This window comes from Lycorma delicatula, chromosome 11 (assembly GCF_047948215.1).
Source record: "Lycorma delicatula isolate Av1 chromosome 11, ASM4794821v1, whole genome shotgun sequence".
In the NCBI taxonomy this organism is placed as follows: Eukaryota; Metazoa; Arthropoda; class Insecta; order Hemiptera; family Fulgoridae; genus Lycorma; species Lycorma delicatula.
In genome coordinates this window covers 53,577,263-53,583,865 of record NC_134465.1, presented here as the reverse complement: position 1 = coordinate 53,583,865, position 6,603 = coordinate 53,577,263, and positions in this window count along the sequence as shown.

The following is a 6,603-nucleotide window of genomic DNA, read 5'->3' as shown; positions in this document are numbered from 1 at the left end:
TTATTTTATATTTATTTTTTTGCTAAATTATAAAATTAATAGTCAATCTACAGAGTAACTGTATAAATCAATTCCAAGCTTTGATAAGTTGTAAGAAAAACAATAATGGCTGAGCATAACCTTTATAGTGGTAGTGGCTAGTAACTAATTTAAATGGATTGGAATATGTCATTAATAAAATACTGACTAACTTTTATAACATGAGTAGTACTGGTAGAGTGCATTACACACTTGTAAACCTTACACATTGTTCGCTTCATACTACAACTAATCAGAGCTTGGATTTGAGCAGTATAATATACAAACTACAATCAAAATAACAAATCGCAACTAAGAAAATTTGTAACTATTTAAATAGTGTTTCCTCAATAAAATATATGCTAACTACCTTCTTTAGAGTACAAAGTGGTCTCTGGTTATTAAATTCATGTTAATCTGATCAGCTGCTTAATACAATCAAATTAGGTTCTAACTGCATAATTACAATAATCTGTTACCAGTTTTATGATCATCGGTTTGTTTTAATTTCATCATTTACTATGTTAAAGATGAACACAAATTTACAAAATATTTACTGAAGAGAGTAAATAATTGTATTTCCTAGTATAGTATTTTGTAAAAATAGTTTTTACCAGAAAACAATCAAAAATACAATTATAGTTGTTCTAATTTGAAATATGACGAGTTAAACAGTAAAATGTCTAGAGATGTTAGAAAAATGTAAAAAATCCTAGTACATAATTTCTTTTTTTGAGCATCTGTTAATCAAAACAGATACACAAGCAATTTAAGAGTATGGATGAATGCATCAGTATTTGAAGATTATTTATGTTAGTGGTAGGTAGTAGACTTTGTAAACCAAAGAAAAAAATGCTTTACTTTTAAATAATTAAAACACTGAAATTGTTCTTTGGAAAACATTGTCTTTATATTTTTACTTTCAAATACTAAATCTACCACGTAACCACCACTTGACCAGAGCATTACTATCAATCTGATTTAAGGAAAAAAAATTATTGACATGACCAGATTATAATGAATGAACATCTTTTGATAATGATAAGAATACAACTTTGAATGCTTTAATACAATTAAAACTTTGAAATAAGGATTCTGAAAAATGCATTTTAAGTTGTTTTAAGAGATTGCAAAAATTACACTATAAAGTATGGAATGACCACTTAAATGTGAAAGGCTTGCAGATATACAGGGTCTATCCTGAAAGTAAGGAGACAAGTCATGATGTTGTGAGCATGTGGACTTCATTAGTAAACTGGTGACTGGTGACAGGAAGGTAGGACAACTCAAAATGGTTGTCGATCCCGGATTTATAAGTTTTTTACAAAGTTTGCTGAAATTATATGATAGAAAATCAAAATAAAATCATGCGATTCATCATTTCTCTCTGTGTAACAAGTTTTTCAGCAGTGCAAGCTGTTTTCATTAGTCCAGCGTACATATTTATATATTTTTTTTTATTAGATGATATCGCCACATAAGCTTGAAAACTTGTGCGTGGGGATATAGAATGGAATTTTTGTACGTGTATGAAAAATGCCATGCCTGACCAGGATTTGAACCCGGAACCTCTGGATTAAAGGCCGAGATGCTACCACTCTACTATGGATTGGAATTTATTATGAAACATTATTCAATCACTTGATCTTATTCTGAATATCATTATATTTTTACTGGAAATTTTCCTGATAGTACAGTAACAAATAACAGTTTTCATCATGCAATTTTAACATTCTCCAGGAAAATCACTCAGAAGATACTCTCAACAGACTGGAAGTTTGACTAGCAGTGTTAACAAGGCTAAAAACAGCTCAAATTAGGTCTCTATTGAATTTGAGTAATGTAACAACTCTGAGAACCTAAGGCAATTAAAACATTTGGGGTGGTGTGCATGTTTGGGCAGGGCAATGTTTTTTATTTAGATTTAGTGTGGCTTCATCTTATTTGTGTACACTAACAGAATGGAATTCCAAGAATAACTTATCATGAAAGGTTATTGGAATCATAAATAGTTGTATGTCATGTGTGATTTCACATCAGAAGTAGTTGGATCCATTCTTTCTTATTCAGAAATTATTATAAATCTCATAGTATTGTTTTAAACTGAGAGCGAACCTGCCATTTATTGCAATAGTGCTACATAGCAGACTGACGATTCGACTATGGAGTTGTTGCATGCATTTTTCAATGATTATCTGATTTCCAGTGGAGTATGGCTTCCAAGGTTTCGTCTCAGATTTTTATTTATAGGGTTACCTGAAAGGTATTATTTATAACAACCTGCACACTTAGGATGAATAGAAAGAAAGAATCAAAGAAAGCATGTCTAACTATCAGTGCAACAACTCTAACACATTAAATGCCAAAGTCCAGGATGCAATATTGCTGTAGGGGCCAAATATTTTTTCCTAAATTATTCATCTTATTTTCTTATATATTTTCTTATATATTAGATGTTATTGTGACATGGTCATTAGTTATATTTATAAATTTTGCTGTCATTCATATATGAATGACATGGCATTTAATGTGTTAAGGAAAGTTTGAACATGAATAAATGAGTTTATGCCTACATCAATGCTCAAGGTGGACATTTTGAAAATTATTGTAAAATGTAAATAGAAAGAGATTATAAACAGTTGAAAAAGTACAGTTAAGTTACAGTTAAAAAGTACAGAGTTGATTTAAAATCAACTCTGTACTTTTTTTGAATTGAAAATATACTAAGTACTTGAAAATCCTAGTTTTATAATAAATAAACATTATTAACGTATAAAATACAATTTTAACATTTTTATAACTATAGTAGATGTGAAATAAAGTTTTTTTATTTCAATGCAAAAATATAGAAATACAAATAAAAATAAGTATGCATTTAATTTTTATTATACTATCTAATTTGTTTTTATTTTAGTAAGGCCTCTTAAGTCATAAACTTATCAAATAAAAATTTATAACTGTACAACAAATAAACATCTGCACTATTTAGGTAGTAATTTTCTTACAATATATAAACTTACAGTGAAATGTAATTAAAATGATATTTAATACATTGTTGAAACCCTTTATAACAATACAATTTAAAACCGCAGAATATCTATAAAATAAATATAAGTCATTTAAAACTTCCAACTGAACTGATGTACAGTTCTACCACCATATTCTAGTAAGCAATGACATCATATCATCAATATTTCTACTTGGCAAGTAAAATAATATTCAACAATGCCAAACATGATTTTGTTGGCAATACTTGACACTAACTTGAATGATAAAATAATTTGCTAAGACTCATCATCTTTATCATACTGTGCTTGGTTCATTCTAACAAGTCCTGTAAATGCTTCTGATATTTTATCAAGTTTAAGTTTTAATTTACAATTTATTATTTGCTAGAAATTTACAGTACAACATTGTATCTGTATTTTAATAGCAATGAATTGTTTCATGTTACAGTTCATTATTTTATATAGAGATTATCTTTTCTGTATAGTATTGCACTAATATGCAGAATAGTAGCTACTTGCCATGGTTTCATTTAAACAATTATACTGCAAGAAAATATTACATTATTTGAGAAATTGACAAAGCTACTGGTATATCTCACCCAATCTCTTCATACTGACACTTCATAAGGCTTAGATTCATTAAGAGATGAATTTTGATTCTTATAAAATTATCTAATATGGCAGAACAAATATCTTGATTTTTAATTAGTATAAAATAATAAAAAAGGATATTTAGAAATATTTGCAATTGTTAACAAAAGTAATGGGTTAGTATTATTAAAAGAAGTATTTACTACATATATTTAAATTCAGATATACAATAATGAACTAAAAAGTATTTTACGATCAGGATTACTTACTTCAGTTGTTAAAGAGTTGAAATTATTTTTGTTTTACTTTCTTAACTGAGATTCAAGACTGAAGATGGTCTAAATCTTAAAAGATGTCTCCCATTAGTGAGGTATCTTATTACTTTAGTAAGTGGCTCACTTATGTTTATATATGAGGATGGTTTTGATTTTGAGACTGATTTTCATAAGGAAATTTAAAGTGTGCAAAGTGGCCGTCCTACTTATATAAGTGGCCGCCGTCCCTTATATCAGTACCCAGATGTATTGTTTATTTCCCATCACTTTCAAATTGATTGTTGTAGTCACTGAATGTCTGTCATCATTCATGTGTAGGGTCATCAAAGTTTGTAGGGTTATCGTCTACCATTAAAACCAAAATGTTAAAAGAAACATTCATTGAAAAGTGTGTGTCATATGCAAAATTTTTTTTTTGGCATGGCAAGATGTGGTCAACCAAGCATTCAATGTTCATAGCAAACGCCATCACATGAGAAAGATCATGGAATAGGTTTGCAGCAGTTAAGGGAACTGCTACACCTCTTAAAAAGCAGTGCAAAGAATACTCTGACAGTTTTTACATATGAAATGTGTTGCATGTTGTTGGTTTCCGTGGCTCTTAATGACTGATTAAATACAAGTACTCTTTTGTCTGTAAAGAATTTTTGGGTAATGAATAATTTTGAATAATCCAAAGAATTTTTGAATTTATGGATCTACAGAGGTCTATAAATCTTTAGCACATTAAGTGTTAAAGATAATGTTCTCACTTTAAAAAAAAATGCTCTGGAAAAAATATTTAAGAATTTCTATTGTATCACAATAATGTGAGACCCCATGTAAGATCTAGCACATTGTCTTGGCATGGGGTTTGGAGTAACAAATTCTGTGGATCTCCAAAACCTAGGCCTCTTCATTCTGGCCCTTGCATCAATGACAATTCGCGTACTCCAGGGAAGCCACACAAACTTCACCAGGTATATGAAACTAACATGTCATGGGGAATGGAGTGGACAATCGAACTGGAGTAAGATAAGGACTATCCTGGGCACTTTCTTTGTGAACTAGCCACCATCCTTTCATCTGTCTTTTCATTTTCCCTTCGGTTTTGTTGTGTGTGCTGTGTCCTTTATGTTTTCTTTTCAATCCATATGTGCTGCAGACTATTTTGAAAAGAAATATATAAATGTAAATTCAGAATAAAGTTTATTGAACTACAGTTGTCTCATTACTTATTGGACTGCCCTAGTGTATATAAATGGAGCAAAAGTTCCTTGATGATTTTACAAATGAATATTATTCAAAATATTTTAGGCCAATTTATTTTTAGACTCAAAGCCTTGGAGATTTACGACAAACAGTTCAATCTGATCCACTAAGTTTTATTTCGAAAACAATAATTCTGTATTTACTCATAGAATATACTGTAGGCACTTTCAACATCAAGAATAATTGTTGTCCGTTTTCAACAAGACTGTTTCTGAATTATCTTTCTCTGACTTTACACATTCAATACATAGAATAAAGAACACAAGGAAAACCCAGATTTTGGCCCAAAGATTTCTTATCAATTGGAAACTGTCCTTTATATCATTATGGTTAATTTTAAGGCACTTGGGCTTATTTCCATACAACATCCAGTTTGTTCAGAAGATTACAAGCTTCACCTAAATTCTGTAGTTTATTGTTAACTCATATGAGAAGATTGCTTGACTTACAAGATTATGAGAAATTAAACAAGTTACAAAAAAATAAAACGAAAAACTATGTTCTCATGAAATATTTAAAATATTCAATGTTAGAATCAATGCAAATCGTTTTATAATGTATAAATTATACAGTGCAAAAAAATGGCATTTTTTTTTTTACAGACTTTAAAAGTTATGCTATTGTTTATATTGCTTTAAATGCTTTAGATCTTATCTTTCTAATCTGTATTAACAATTGTTTTTAGATAATTAGAAAAAACAAAGAAACATAAGAAATATCTTAAGTCTATTGATATTCTAATTTTTATTAATAATTCATCTTGGAATGTTAAGTTGCAAAAATGTTAAATTATTTGCTGATAATATAAACATTTTCTAAAATTAAAATAGATCAAAAGCAAGAAATAAAAGTTTATTAAATTAAACTTAACATTTTTTAAAATTATTATCCAGAAAATGAACATTTGCAATCGGTGTTTAAAATACTTTAAAAAATTTTGGAAATTTTTTCTACATATATAAAAAAGTAAAACTTAGCTTTCTACCAGCAGTACAGAATTTAACAATAATTCTTACCTTATCTTACTGTTTCTCCAATTTTTACATTAAAAGTGCTTTCAAGGGTTTTCCCTTAGAGTAGTTATTTTAACTTTTGACTACATATTTTACAATACTTGACAATTTTTAATCTTTTAATTTTAATGTGTAATTTTTACAAAAGATTTTTGATTAACTGACGATGAGGAAAACCCTCATTTTATATATATATATATATATATATATATATATATTTTTTTTTTTTTTTTCTTTTTTTTTTCTTTACTTGCAATGTGTGTATCTAATAACATATATAATATATATAAATATGTACACACACTATTTTTATAAATTTAAAAAAAATTGTTTACTTAAATACTAAAATAATATTTCAGAGAATAATTTTACATAGTTGTAACAACATTCTGACAATATTACTTGAATAATAAGAATAATTTGATAAATATTAATGTTAGTAAGTTT